The sequence below is a fragment of the Pungitius pungitius genome, chromosome 17 (assembly GCF_949316345.1).
Source record: "Pungitius pungitius chromosome 17, fPunPun2.1, whole genome shotgun sequence".
NCBI classification, from domain to species: Eukaryota; Metazoa; Chordata; class Actinopteri; order Perciformes; family Gasterosteidae; genus Pungitius; species Pungitius pungitius.
Window position 1 is genome coordinate 3,928,294 of NC_084916.1, and position 15,895 is coordinate 3,944,188.

Sequence of the window (15,895 nt, forward strand, 5' to 3'; positions counted from 1 at the left end):
GGTGGTTTTCCCCCCCCCACTTCACGGCCTCAGCACCCCCCCCCCCCCCCCCCACACACACAGATACTATCTCTTCTTTATACATTTTAATTTTGATTAATAGTTGATGCTATTCATAGAGGCCAGAGGTAAGTTACAGGGGATGGTTGTTATTCTGTGTTGTATTTTTATTCATGTAGTCTAGATGTTTTTTTCAGACAAAGGTAAGTCTATGCTTTTTAATAACATGCATACCAGACAGAAGTCTCCAGAAAGTCTCTTTTATAGTTAAGAAAATTAAGGTGAAGGTGACTGAACCAGACAACGTTTAAGTAATATCCCCCATATGTTAAGAAAAGGTTTTCAAGTTTCTTTTACAGTAATGAGCCTAATACAGGAAGAGATCAGAAGGACGGAGGACTACAGGACCAGATGACAAGGATGGATAACTGCAGGACCAGATGACAAGGATGGACGACTACAGGACCAGATGACAAGGATGGACGACTGCAGGACCAGATGACAAGGATGGACGACTGCAGGACCAGATGACAAGGATGGACGACTGCAGGACCAGATGACAATGATGGACGACTGCAGGACCAGATGACAAGGATGGATGACTGAAGAGCGGCTGGCGCCTTTCTTTCACTGGGCCAAGTAAGTAATCCCTCACTAAGACTACTGAAGTATCAAGATAATAAAGATTCAACCCAACAATCTAAAGGTTGTGTAGTTGAGCTCAATGTTTTCATCACTTGTGTTTGTGTTTAACAGGGAGAGACTCCTCCAGACTTGTCTAACTCCTGGGACAGCTAAGAGTAGAAGTCAGCCTAGCCGTCGTGCCAAGCAGACCCAGACCCCCCAAAGACCCCTGAATGCCTCTCAGAACCCCGGTGAGTCCCAGACCTGTCACCCCAAGACCACCCGCCCCAGCCCCACGGAGAGAGGACGTCAGCAGCTGTCAGCCAAGAATTCATATTCCAACAAATTGATGGTCTTAGGATTCTGAAATCTGACATCATTCACAACTTAAATAAAACGTCATGTAAATTATGATTTATTGTTTCAATTTTCATTGGCCTTTAATTGTATTACTTGCGTTTTCTGTATTAATACTATTAAGTGCTGTGTATAGTATTTACAATATTACATACAAGTATGTGGGGATGCATTAGATCAGTGTTTCTCAAATGGGGGTACATGTACCCCTGGGGGCACGTGAAGGCACTTCGAGGGGTATTTGAGACTTTTAAATATATACATTTTAAAATTGACATCCATTTTAAAAACCTTGAACAAAAATAGTTTTTTAATAAATATTAAATAAGTGTAAATTCGTTAACTGAATTGGACATTCTGTACGCTCTTTTCCGGAGAAAAAAAACATCCTCCATACCAAGATGCTTTTTCCCAACCTGGCGCATTGTTATCACCTGTCAGAAAAGACGGCCACAAGGTGCAACCCATCCAAAGTGTTGCTTCGGTTTGAGAAATCAGACTCAGAGGGAACACTGCTGTCTATTACCATGTTTTTTTCAACCAAAAAAAGCTTTGCACTGCTTAAGGGGTACCTACTTTATTCATACAGCACTTGACTGTAAGAAATATTCCTTAAGAAATACGTCACTAAAAAAAAGGTTGAGACCCACTGCTTCAAATTATGGCTCAGTCATTCTAATTAAAAACATAGATTAATACCGTATTTGTGTTGGAAACATACCCCAAATAAACTTGCGTGCGGTGTGTGAGTTGGATAATCCTCATGGGCACGTGCCATCGTGGATGGTAGCCCCTACCAGTGGGGGAATGTGAGGTGAATCAACTTTTATCCTAAATTGAGATACACCATCTTTCATTCAGCTGCCAACAAAGAACAGAATCTGTTACAGTGTGAAGTAAATCAGCTTTTATAGTTTACTCTGATGTATTTTGTTCTAAGAAGAAGGGATTTAAGTAGAAGTGCACACCTAGCGTATAGTATATTACATGTAGTAATGTTTAGTGTAGAATTGTAGTTTGTGTGATGATTGTGAGAGTAGATATTACATTTGTATGTTAGGTGAACTGAATGCATTATAGTCAATAACAATTTATAGTCATGTAAATCATAAATACTGTACAAATTAACATCCTGTCACCATGTGATGTTAAAAGCTGGGGACGAAAGCTAATTGCCGTCCTTTATGTATTTCTCTTAACTTTCTCCCCAAAGAGGGTTTTTTTGTGAGTTGGTATTCCTGTCGGGTATTAGATAAGCAATTTTTGTTCTTTTAGTTACTTATTTTTAGGGGCCAAGTATTTGTTCCAGTCTAGCCATTATTTTGGAAATGATGAGGTCATTGGTAATATTCGTTCCCTCAGCACTTGGATGCATTTATTAGATGCTTTCTTAGAAATTCGTCACTCACACAACCCGTGCACACCAGGAACAATGTGCACTTGGCATTCATTATTATTATTATTTGCCTGCATGAGTGGTATAAGCGATAAGTCAGAATTTGCCATGAAAGAGCTGCTCCCGCCGAACTATAACACAAAGAGAACTTTGATTTGAGAAAATGTAATGTCGCTCCTCGCTGGCGCACTCCCCCCCCCCCCGCCCCCGCCCTTCTCTCTCTCCTCGTCCATCAGGAAATATTCTGGACTCAATCTCAGGCGACTGGCTGCATGCCTTCCACTTCACCTCAGCCGAGCAAGAGCCAGCTGGACAGGAGGCGCACCACAGAAGCCAAAGATTGAATAAAGACAGAAGAGCAGGAGGCAAAAACGAAAGTGATTCATGACAGACAAATAGTAGCATTACATAGAAAACAGAAAATTCATTTCATTTTTCCTCCCTTGGGTGATAATTCGGATTCAGTGCCTTCTTGTTAGATTGCTTTGTTTACTACCAGGTGGTACACTGTTCTGCGAGGATCTCAAGTGTCAAAGAGAATGAGTTTCCGCGCTCTGACTGTAAAGCAATGGAATTAAAACCGCAGGAGCAACGACCCGTCCCGAGGGAGAGGCTCTTATCCCCCCCTGGACGTTTCAACGCACGTCTCTGCTGACATAGTCTGCTGGGGGCTGTTTGCCTTCGTGGACTCATCAGCAGAGGCGAGACACTTTCTCAGAAGGCCCCAGCCCCGGGAATGAAAGTCACACCGATGGCCGATTAATTGCTGTCATTGAAGTCCCTTGTTTGAATCTATATATGACCAGGAAAGACCAGTCAAATATACAGTAAAATATACAGTGTATGTTTGCTGTGGATCCAAAACAATATCCTACACACGAATAGAGTCCACTAGATAAAACATTTCTTTAAGCAGCCGGCGGGCTGCGTCTGTCTGACACCTGATTCATAACTCAAGAGCGAGCTTTGAAACCTTGCAGAGCCTGGACTGAGTCTGATGGAAGCACACATGGCAATGCAATTTTATAATCATGAATACAAAAGTAATTTATACCAACCTCTCGCCGTCAGCGTTTTCTCTTACAAATCATTCACTACTGCTCTAAGAGACAATTTATGCAAATTAAAATTTGGATTTTACACTCTCGTAATTAGGTTTATTTGGTGACTGAGACTTGAGAGTGCTGAATTTAATGTGTACTAGATATATTTTAGGGATTTTGATGCAGTCCAAATTAAAGTGTTAAAGTCAAAGACCCTGAACATGAACCTAAAGTATATAAAGCAAAAAGAATTAGCAATGAAATATACTTTTTCTGATCAATATCAAAAGGTAAAACTACTAGATAACCTGCCAACAGAGCTGATTCTTATGCGCAAAGGGAAGAGTGATAAAACACTCAACAATTTTTCCTCCTCTCAAAATATATAAACAATAAAAATAATATTGCTCATGAAAAGCTGCTACTTCAGTGCTGTTTTTTAGTTTTCTCTAGCAAGGAAGAAAGGGCATCTTCGTCTGAACCTCATGAACACTAAAAGCTTTGACTCCATTTCTCTCGAGTAACACCAGACGGTTGGAAACATCTTGGAATGAACAGTAAAAAAAAAGTATTTAATAAAAGATACGGTGCTGTGCTAAAAAGAACATCTCAGCTGAGGAGCCGCTGGTCTCCACAAACCAACAGACCACGGGGAGTCCTTTGACCATCCCTAGTCTGCTGTCTCCTCCAGAGAACTCCAAGTATTTACACAGATCAGTGGAGGTGTAAAGTCAGTGACCACGCCCCCTGGGAGTGGTCTCCTGGTGGGTTCAACGTAGCTCGGATTTCGAAGGCCTCTCGGTCAATATCAGTTGTGGTGCTATCAAGTATTACAATACATTTCGGTAGATTGCATTAAATTGAATACAACCATAACTGTACATTGGTATTGTTCTATTGATTACAGTTTCAAAATGACAGTGGTTTTACAATGCTCCCATTACTTTATTGAAAACATATCTCCACAATCATGGTTGTGTTTTGTTGTACACTAAATGCATTTTATTTATAGTTAATTTATGAACCTGGTCGTCAATTTCTTTTTTTATATCCTACAGTTCCCAAAAGCTCAGAGCCCGCGAAAGGCTGCCAATCTCCTATGGAGATGGACTGTTTGTTAATTGCTACACGTACATTCACTTCTGTAGACTACTGTCTGATAAACATTGCATGTAAATTAAACAAGTGCAATGCATCACACCCGACCTAAGACAGGTGGTCCATTCTTTATCGACAGCAGAGAACGGTAGACGAAAAAGCACACTTAGGATGCAGCCTGTAGGGTGAAAGGGAAAAACATGAATGAAAAGAGAAGAAAAACCAAACTAAGAATATACTAACTAAGAATCTACCTCACTCTGTTTAAGTTTGTCACAGCTAGAGATTTATGCAAAACCAGGGCGTTTCAAATTAATCCACGAGTTTTATGTAGATGGCTCGACAAGATATATATAAGTTATTTCCATAACCATGTGTATAGGTGGTTGTGTGTATGTACTGCTGGAAAACAGTCGTGAAGAAAAGAAAAAATCTGTCCATATAATAATCGATTATGGCTTCCAAGGAAGTGATAGAGACCACAGTTTTTTTTTAACAAGCTTTGACAAAGAAGGGCTCACTGGCCGTATTCAGCACACGGAAGCTTGAGTAAAAAAAAGCCCATAAAGAAGAGAATTAAACATCTGGAAAAAGGAGACGCAGTGCTAATGTATTCTTGGCTAAATGAAATGAACTAAACTCCTTGAGTTGACTGCACACACTCACAGTGAGGGGAGGGACTGGAGTTCAGGCACTTTGTCATCTGTAGCAATTTATCTGTAAGGTTAAGTGTTTCTGTAGTGGGGAAACCAGGCTTTGGTGCTTTGATCCCAAACACTCCAGCAACCTGATGGCTTTGCCCCGCCATTCGACACGCCCAGACACACACACTCCAGATTAACACAATATGTGCTCTCTAGATGAAGAAAATGGCGAGGGTAGGGGGAAAAAAAAGTTCTATACATATCCACAGCTAAATGCTTAAATTCTGAGCGTAACATCGTAGCGTAACATCTTAACCTAACAACGACAACAAAGCCAGTTGAAGTAAGATATGCAATGCAATATGCACTTAATGAAGGTGTGGATACTGCTAATGAATTTGGGACTCAGTCTCTTAAAAGATAATGGCTCACTCGTTGCATTTTAAGTCCTTTTTTTCTCTACCTGCAGTAAGCCTTCAGCCCAGATTTCACAAAGTCTCACAATCCCTCTGAGATCTTGTTTTTCCGTTATCTTCCAACATCTAAAAAATATAAAGCACACAAACAGTTTGTGAATAATTATTCACAGGTGTGTCTTTATGAGTTAGTATCCCTGTAGCCTTTGATTTTTGAGGTTTAACAGAAGGATGTTTCTCTGACTTCTATTACATGTGTGACTTTTACAAGGCAGTGTGACTGTGTCAGGGACTTGGATGACACAAAAATATGGCTTGTTGTAATCAATAGTAACTCTAGGTAATAGCTAATAATCCTCATAAATTTGACAGGAATCATCACAAAGAATAGTTAATACATGCAGAGAAGAAATTCACCTTTGGATGAAAATAAAGCTCGTTGCTGTTGGAGGACGGAATGTTGTCACACGCGTTACAAAGGGATTTAAAGGCAGGAGCCTTCGACTCAATGAGGTCTGTGAAGTTTCTCGCGCTCCGTGAGAAAGCGCATTATTTATTTTTACTGTTCTAAAGAGAAACAGAGCGTGCTGTTTGCGAGCATGTGCATTGTGCTTTGTTTTGATGCGTCACTCGTCTCGTGTTTGTTCGTCGTGCAGACGTGAATCACCTCGGTTTGATGTAGGTTTGAATGGCAGGCGGCAAAATTCACCCCGGAGAACTGACAAGTTGTCACAAGATGACCTTTGTTTTCCGGATTCGCAAGTAGAAACGTTGCACTGGGACTTTTACTGCAACGTCTTCATCGGAGGAGACTGCTATCCTTGCCACATCAGAAATATAAATATATGTAGTCCAAAAATGACAAGGGTTTGAAATGCGTGCATTACTTTTTGTACTTCGGAATTTGTATATGCTTTCAGTCAAGAGATTCCTTCTCAAAAACAACTTGCATGTTGGATTTTGTCCCCATGTTGTCACCACGAGTCACTCACAATTGTGTGAGTCTCTTGACACAACGTGAGCTCCTCAGAGCGACACAGTTCAGAGAACATCTGACAGACTACGAAGACACGTTCTGGAAAAGACAAAACAATGATTTGAAGCACTGTGTCAGCACGGTTTCCACTGTGCGCACTGTGGGGGCCATCATTAGCTGCAAGCCGTTGCCTCATCCGTCTCCAAGAGCCACATACAGGTAACAGGTTTCACTTCACCCGAAGAAAAAAAACGATTTGACATATCCACCATAAGAAGTTCTATTGGCATAAATCATGCGTAAATGAACCGCGTTAAAAAACAACCTGATTAAGTAAGCAAGAGGATCAGAGACGCTATTGGAGTTATCCTAAAAGCCCGTCACTGGGTCGGATTCAGGTGAAATCCTAAAAGTTCACCAGAAACTCCTTCAGCTCAGTCCTCGTCCAGACCCCGAGGAGGTAGAGTGGGGGTGTGGCATCTGGAAACACTACTGCTTTGATCTGCAGGCACCACTCAAAGCCAACACAAAATGGAAGTTCAAAGTCATCAATAAAACAAATATATTCCTGTGAAAGAATCAAATTCGATTCATGGATTACTATCACTGATGAATCAAGGTAGTAATAATCAGTGGTATAAATGCCCATCCTCCCCCATGAGTGGATGATCAGGGAAATACAAACACCTCATAATTCTACTAAAGTACAGTGTACATCCCACCACTTCATGTGAGGAACTAAGTTTGGGAAAAACCCGTAAACAAATGACCTCGCCCAGGCCATCACAAACACCTTTGGGTACCGTGTTTATTCTACATTTAGCGCGTAGCTTCCCGGCAGCGAGCATCGACGCACCAGCGACACAAACGCTTTCCAGCTTCCACGTGACAGAGTAGCAACCAGATGACAAGAAAAGCCACAGCTGGCACTGCTGGTCAGCAGTGTGCTGCTTCTGGCGATCTGCGCGTCGCGGATCGTCGGCAACGTGATGGTGGTCCTGGTGGTGCTCACGACCAAACACATGAGGACTCCGACCAACTGCTACCTGGTGAGTCTGGCGGTGGCCGATCTGATGGTGCTGACCGCAGCCGGCTTGCCGGCGTTCACCGACAGCATCTTCGGGTCGTGGGTGTTCGGCTACTACGGCTGCCTCGGCATTACCTACTTCCAGTACCTCGGGATCAACGCGTCCTCGTGCTCCATCACCGCGTTCACCATAGAGAGGTACATCGCCATCTGTCACCCGATCAAAGCGCAGTTCCTGTGCACGCTGTCCCGGGCCAAAAAGATCATTCTGGTGGTGTGGCCGTTCACGTCTCTGTACTGCGTGATGTGGTTCTACCTGTCGGACCTCCAGCAGCTGGTGTATGACAACGTCACCGTCATCGCGTGCGGGTACAGGGTCCCCAGGAAGTTATACCTGCCGGTTTACTTCTTTGACTTCGCCGTCTTCTTCGTGGTTCCGCTGCTGCTCTCCGCGGTCCTGTACGGACTCATCGGTCCGGATCCTCTTCCTCAACCCGCTGCCCTCCGATCCCAAGGACAAGAAGAAGAAGAAGATGAAGAAGAACGCGCCGAGCAACGGCGCCAACGACACGAGGAACAGCTGCAGGAACTCGCGCCACTCCAGCTCCACGGCGACCTCGCGCCGACAGGTGGGTGCCACGTGCGTCCGTCTTAAAACAAGGGAATCAAAGACGAGAACAAACATGAGGACCATTTTTTTAACTTAAAAATGAAGGTTTAAAAAATATATGAAGATTATCAGAGAATAAATGCTGTTCACACATGACACCAATACCGCTCCAATGCCTATGCAGCACTGTAAAAGAGCCCACTTCCCTTTAATTATGTAAAAAAGATTTGCATTCTGCATCTACAGCAAATCAGAAAAATTAAACCTATGTATAATTGCTTTGGTGTTTTTGATACAGATATGGTGATTGCTGGGTATGTGTGTTGATGACGTTCCAATTGAGTCATTATCCAAATCTGCAAAGACTGACAAAGGGACATGCTGGGCACTGAGCAGTCTTGCCCAAACGCGTGCGATGAATAAAACCAAATGGTGACCCGTCAACCTCATATGGATCCGTCACTTCACTTCCCGGCTGTCGTTCCTGCTTTATAATTGGCTCACTTGCCATCTTGCTAGACTCATTTGTGTCCGTCCAGAGAGCCCCTAATGAGCTAAATGGAGACAAACAGGATGAAGGTTCGAGTTTGATTATATTGAGAATGGTAGACCAAAATGTTTCACTTCTCATTAGTTGCCATCAAGCGTAGCCTCAAAGCCAGCCGAGCCCAAGCAACTACAAAGACGAACGAGTGAACTTATCATGAATCAGTTTACTGCTATCAAACATATGTGAGGTATATAAGCCTCTCAGAGTACAACGGGTAATAAGGGTTAAGTACTGACACGATCAAGAGTGGGGGGGTCTTTGTTAAATGATATTATGTCTTTTGAATCATAACACTTGTAGTTTGGGTGAACTCACCCTTTAACAGCTGAGATTATCCCGGACCTCCACGAGACACTTAACGTTAAATTGCTCCTGAAGGCAGCGCCGTCGGTGTGTGAAAGATGGCTGAGTGACGTCTAGTGTGAAAGCGCTTTGAGGCTTGAAAGGACTAGAAAGGCGCTGTACTCTACTCTGAGGCAAGTCCATGTACCATTTAATGTCCAGAACTTTCTCATTGTCGACTTAAAGAATGCTCTCTTTATGAATGGTGAATTCAAACTTGTAACAGGAAAGAAGCTAGCGTCTTCCTCAAACAGGTCGGATTCGGCGCCCACGGACTCCTGCAGGTGTTCTGCTGCAGCATCCGTTCTCACGTCTTTCCTTGTTGGGTAACCAGGTGACCAAGATGCTGGCCGTGGTGGTGATCCTGTTCGCCGTGCTCTGGATGCCGTACCGCACCCTGGTGGTGGTCAACTCCTTCCTGGACCACGCCTACCTGGACAGCTGGTTCGTGCTCTTCTGCCGCGTCTGCGTCTACCTCAACAGCGCCGTCAACCCGGTCATCTACAACGCCATGTCGCAGAAGTTCCGCGCCGCCTTCCGCAAGATATGCGGCTGCGGGAGGAAAGGCTGCGACAAGCCCGCCGCCTACAGCGTGGCCCTCACGTACAGCGCGGTCAAGGACACGTCGATGGCGGAGAGCGCCGACCCCTTCGCCACCGAGCTGGAGGAGCTCACCGTCACGGACGAGCTGCTGTCCGACCAGAAGATGGCGTTCCCGGACACCGGCGCGTACGGGAAGGTGGACTTCAGCGAGGCATGAGGTCCGTCCTAGGCCGCGCCGACGATTTCAGAAGAAGAATCAGGGAGAGATCGAAAACGTCGTGTGTTGGTTTCTGCGAAGTGGGAACAGGGTTTCTTGCTGAACTTTGCAAAGCCGGGGCGGCTCTTGGTTGGACTCGTCGATACGGATCACAGCCACTGACGCGTAACGAGAGGCTCTACAAGGACGTTGTAAAGCGGCAAAGGCCAGCAGATAAGCCCTCAGTCACGCGCGGCTGTTATCTCACCTCGGACCTGCCTACGTGACAAACTGCGTGTGGGTCAACAGAAACACGAACACACCGTGTCCACTTCACACGTACGGCCGAGAGGACACTAAAAGAATTACGCCAACGAGTCCGCAGAACTCGTTCCTCGCCTTCTGATTCACGGGTTTCCGGGAGTGGAATCCTGGGTGGGTCCGCTTCGTACGGACTTTGGGGGTTTTAAGGCTGAGAAAAAAAAGGGTATTTTTCACACCAAAAAGCAACTTTAATCAACTGTTTGCCCCCCGCCCCCCCGCCCAAGGTTTTCGGGGCAGAAAGGGTGAGTCGTCTGTCAGACGGGAAGCCGAACTACATTTAAATGGCATCATGGGCCATGATGAGGTTGATGATGTTTTAGCTCCCACAGCATCTACCTGTATACTTTATAAGGGGTTTATAGTTAGTGAGAAAGTGGAGAAAAAGGGAAAATGTCAGAGATTTATTGATGACTTTGTCAACTTTCTATAAGTTATAAATGTTTATAAACTTGTGACACATTTTAATTATGGAACGCCTAAACTCATAGTAAAATATTTAAAAGACAATGGTACCTCCTTCACTCATGGACTATTTGTCCTTGTTTCTCTCATGATTCAGACAAAATGATAACTGTTGGAGCAGCGAGGTGGTTATAAACCTCAATGTATTACAATGTGAAAGACTGTGTATAGAGACTTACTGTAACATAAAGGACATGGATATATTTCTGCTTAGTGATTGTACCAACACTGTAAATGCCTCGAGTATTCATGCACTCATGTGTTTGTTGTATTTAAAGTGATATTTTTTAATTTAGGTATTTATTAATCTGTATTTTTTAAATGCCACCCTTGCTTTTGTTATTGTCCATTAAAACATTCTAAATAGGATTTTGTGCTGAACAATTTGGAAGCTGCTGCCTTGGACTTGCTTTTGTAGAATAATGTAATCATGTGAGTTTATTTGGTTGTTGTGAAGGAAAATGCTAATTTGTACATTTTATCTTCATGTTCTATAATAAAGTTGGTCCTGAAATTGAAGTTATGATTTTTTAACTATTATTTTTCAGGGTAGAGAAATGCATATTTAGGGGGCGTGAATCTCTCTTTTGCATTAGAAATGAAACTGATGACAAATCCATCAAAAGTCTTTTTTGAAAGAATATCCATCTTCTCATAACACCTCACTAACTACCCAACCTCATAAGGATCGTGGTTTGAGTCAAAGTACAGGAGGGAGAATTAAAAAAGGTACTGGAATCAAATGTATTTTTTGGACATCAAGAGCCAAACTTCTTTTGTCTAACCGAAGACTGCCTTGAAAAATGTCCATGAACCCTTAAGTCCTGAAGTTTCTCTTTCAGACTAAACGTTTCTATTCAACCCGATATGCTGCTACAGTATTCTCCACTTCTCCCTGCAAAGAACACTTCGCTGCTCCTGTGTTGGCCCCCAGGAAGCCAAAAACACACGTTAAGCCTGGTTGTACCTGGTTGCACGGGCACAACCCCCGCTGTTGGGTCCGATAAGCTCAGAGTGCTTCTTTAAAGTCGCTTGAATTGTTTTTAGGGGCAAGTCAACATTGACTCAGATTTCTGACCTTGCAAAACTTTAAACCCTGTTTAGGAAAGCATTTGGGAGAGAGGACTAATAGAGAGGGGAGGGGGGCAAAACACAGCAAATATTAGACTTCGCTCTGTTTCTAAACACAAAGACAAATGATAATTGCAGTGCCACCGAATCGCCGCCCCCACCCACCCTCCCCAAAGGCTGCACAAAACAAAGAATGAAACTGCTTCAAATAGCACCAAATGTAACGTTTATTACATTAAGCAGCCTGGAAGAGGACGTGTGTGAACCACCCACCCAGAGGAGGATGGTTTGACTGGCAAAAGAATGTCCAAGGATCCCAGCTTGAGAAATGCAGAGGTCAGTTGAGTCATGGGTTCAGATCCAAAACTACCATCAGACCACCACAAGTGCTGTCAAACCAACAGGAAACTGTAACATCGCGTTACTGGGACTTTCAAAGGGACCGGGTTATATGGTCAGATGAGATCAAATTAAAGCTTATGTAAAAATAGATTGCCATTCAGAGACGTCCTTCAGACCCAATGTGAAGTGTGGTGGCAGATCTTTGATGATTTGGGGGGTTTATCTTCCAAAAAAACAAACAGCCTCTTCCAGGAAGCTTAAATGGCCCGTGGTTGGACCCCTAAAGCACGCCTCCAAATCACAGAATAAAGGCTTTGCCATGGCCCCACGTAGAAGATGTGTGGGATGAGCGAGCAGAGGAGAATCCACGAGCATCGCCCTCTGATTTTGATGGACCTGTGCAGATTCTGCATGGTCTCAGAACCAGTGGCATGTGTCCACCAACCTTTTCACGGATCATAGCATCATAAGACTCAGGGCTGTTATCTGGGAAAAGGGAGGCTGCACAAAATATAAAGTGAAGTGGGGGCAATATTTGTGGCACAAATATTTTTTCATACTCATGTCATTTTTTTTTAGCTGACCGACGGCTCCGGTGAACAAATGGCATGTTTGGCATGTAAATGTCTGCTCCCGTCCATCAATCAGAGTGAGACTCATTTGCATTCAAATGGAAACCCTTTCCACATTTAAAAGAACACACACTGCACTCGCCAATAAATGCAAATGATGTGGCCATATCTACCGAGCGTAATGAAACGTAAACTGAGCCTGGCAGCATGCAGCTTAAGTTAATTGCTAATGTACAGGGCTCAACTTCCCCGGTGGGATTTCAAAAAGGCTTCATACAATCTGTGTGGAGCGAGTGTAAATAATGTTTTTGATGCAGAGCAGATACAACACAGCAATGGAAATCATTAAAGAATCAACTTTTGAATTATGTGCATTTATGACAAGCTACGGTTATCAGAAGATGAATCACATCACGGCCCCGTGGCAGTTAAATAACAGTTCACCCTCGCTAAGGTATGTCAGAACTGAGTCTAAAGCGAGTGTCAAAATGGACAAGGTGCAAAGGTGGAGAGTGATGGAGGGAGAGTGATGTTGAAAGAGAGGGACAGTACAAAAGGGCAAGGTGGGAATAAAAAAAATAAATAGAGAGAGGGATGAGCAGAGGAGCATTAATTCAGATGGAAGCGCAGAGGTTTCTAACTCTGAAATAAAAGTGTTTCAGCACAATGAAAGAGGGATGTTCTATAATATCGTTATGACACCCTGGACAAGGACAGCAACAAAGAAAAAGGAGGGGGGGGGTAATTACAGCTCCACTACAACGTGAGAGCAGCCTCAGCTTGTAGGAATAATTACACGTAGATGAGCTGTTTGAAGAGGAGCCGCTTGCTAAACTTCAGTCCGCTTCACAGCGACGGCAACAAAAGCCAACGAGCTGAAGAAATGAGGCTTTGCAAACTTCAAAGATGAGACTGCGTTCTGTGTTGGTTGATTAGAAAAATACCAAAAAAACAACCATTAATCTGTCGCCTTACAAAGAATTGTGTGTACACTACGCTGTTATCCCGTCATAGAACACACACGTGTGTGACACGTCCTCCTTCACTTCACCATCAATGTCCAAAACACAGTCACCATACTGTTGCCAAAAATACTCATCACAGCCTCCAGTGCGTCTTCATCCACGGATGAAAATAGTCCTTTGCAGACCTGGGGACATGCAGTATAATTCCGGTATAAATAAATCCGGTATTTGTAGCAGGAGAACGTTTTGTGGTTTTCAAGGATTTTAAAAAAAATTTAGAATCATCAGCCTTATCCTCCAAAGCGGCTATAATCAATATTTTTACATCAACAATGGATCAAAAGACAATTTGTTATGTGACTAAGCCTATGTGACCCCCTCTCCCCCCAGCATAAAGAAGGCGTTTTTATATTTTGATGAGCGTGCATATTTTTCTGCTATAGCTGGGAATTAGATGGGGAGATCAATATATCACATGTTTGCACTGCAAATGTGTCCACACCCACCAACAGCCGCTTAGCGTAGCTTAGCATGAAGAAATAAAATCCACCTACTGGCACCTATAAACTTCACTTCCATACGTACGCTTTACGTTGTTTGGGTGAACAAAGGATGAATATTACACATTACACATTTTTTGTAATCCTTGTTGCACTTACTACTCTGCGTGGTATCATCATCTAATTCTCATACAAAAAAACCTGTTGTAAAACCTAATATATAATACAAATTGTGTGCGTTTGCATTCAAGAACATTCTGTAATAACTGTTAAATTAATTATTTGGGCAAAAGAAAACATTGGGAAACATAAATCTCTCAGTGACAATAAGCCCGTCTTCTGTGCCTTGTTTCGAGATGTTGCTCCTTCCTCCGGCGTCACAGCGTTCACCTTCTGGTGGAGAGACCACCGCGTGGGTCCCACATCCATAACTCCTAATTACTCACATCCTCCATCGGGGAGGATCTTTATTCATTGTGAGCTTTAATCACAAACCGTCTTTCATCTTCGGGGGGGGGGGGGGGGGGGGTGTCGGACCCTGCTAGAGGCTTTCCAAAAAGGAAACAATGGGGCTTTTTAGTACAAACCTTAAACCCGGGTCACGGCATCATACTGTGGCTCTTGATGCTGTATAATCTAATCACTGAACTAATGAATTAGCAACTGGATCAATACAAGGTGCTGGAGGAGAAGCTAATAATGAGATTCGCTGGTAGGAAATTTGGAAAGGAACTGCTGCAAAGGGAGATATGAGGCCTGAGAGCCCAGCTGAAGGAAGGCCTGGCCAAACTTTTTTTAATCCACTGAAAATAACGTGTCTCCGGGTTAATTCAAGTCAACAGGGACTTCAGATCTTACGGTAAGGACAAGGATCATTTAGCACCACTGCACAAAAACAGCTGCGATGGTTTTAAACGCATGGAAGAGACAACCAAATCTCTTTAAACAAGTCAGAATTTTATGGCGGAATTGAAGTTCTATTGTTGTCAAGAATGTACAAAAATACGAGTTGCCGCCATGGAAACAAGAATGACACAACTCTAAATGTATAAATAACTCATATTTAACCCTCCAAAGAATCAGCTTGTATCGCATAACGCTGTCATTTCCATTACAAGACGAATCCGAATCCTGGATCCTCAAAATGTATCTACATTGCTACAATTGTTATGTCTTCCATTTCCTATTCTCTGCACAGAAAACATTTCTTTCTCACTCTCTCGCTGCCAAACCTACCGCCTGCGCTATAAAATATAAATACGCCGGAATCGGCTTGACGCGTTGTGTTCTGCAATGTGTTTAGATGTAAACAACAAGTGGGATGCATCTCAATTCAGTGAACTAATACAATGGAATAACTTGAATTTAATTCAACCTATCAAAAGTTGCCAGCGGCATTTTCCTCTCTTATTAAAGAGCATTTGCGCCGCAGCTGTAGCGTCGCATTCTGTGTTAAACGGCGACAACTGGAATACGTGCAGCGCGACGGGGGCCCCCGGCACCGCGGTGCACTGGGGTGAAGACGATACACGGGTTCTGTGTGTCCGAGTGAGGACGTCGGCGGCTCTGACAGGCCGCCTTTGAGTAATCAAGGGATGCTGGTGCCGCAGGTGAAAACAAGCCCCGCAGTCTAATTCAATTGTGCCACAATAATTAAATCAAAACAAAGTAAAAACAATGAGAGATGGAGAAGAAAAGGGTGATTACATACGGCCTGGGGTGTGTGTGTATGTGTGTGGGTGTGGGGGGACACAAATGGAGGGTCGTCTGCAGAAAATTGCTCGTCTCGAGGACAATTGCTCTGCAAAGCCCAACTGCCTTTGACTGGGATTCCCAC

General features: G+C 43.6%; 1 pseudogene; it reads left to right on the plus strand.

Moving 5' to 3' along the window:
- The first annotated feature begins 5,387 nt into the window (after positions 1–5,387).
- LOC134107141 (thyrotropin-releasing hormone receptor-like) lies at positions 5,388–11,208 on the plus strand (annotated as a pseudogene).
- The last annotated feature ends 4,687 nt before the right edge of the window (positions 11,209–15,895 follow it).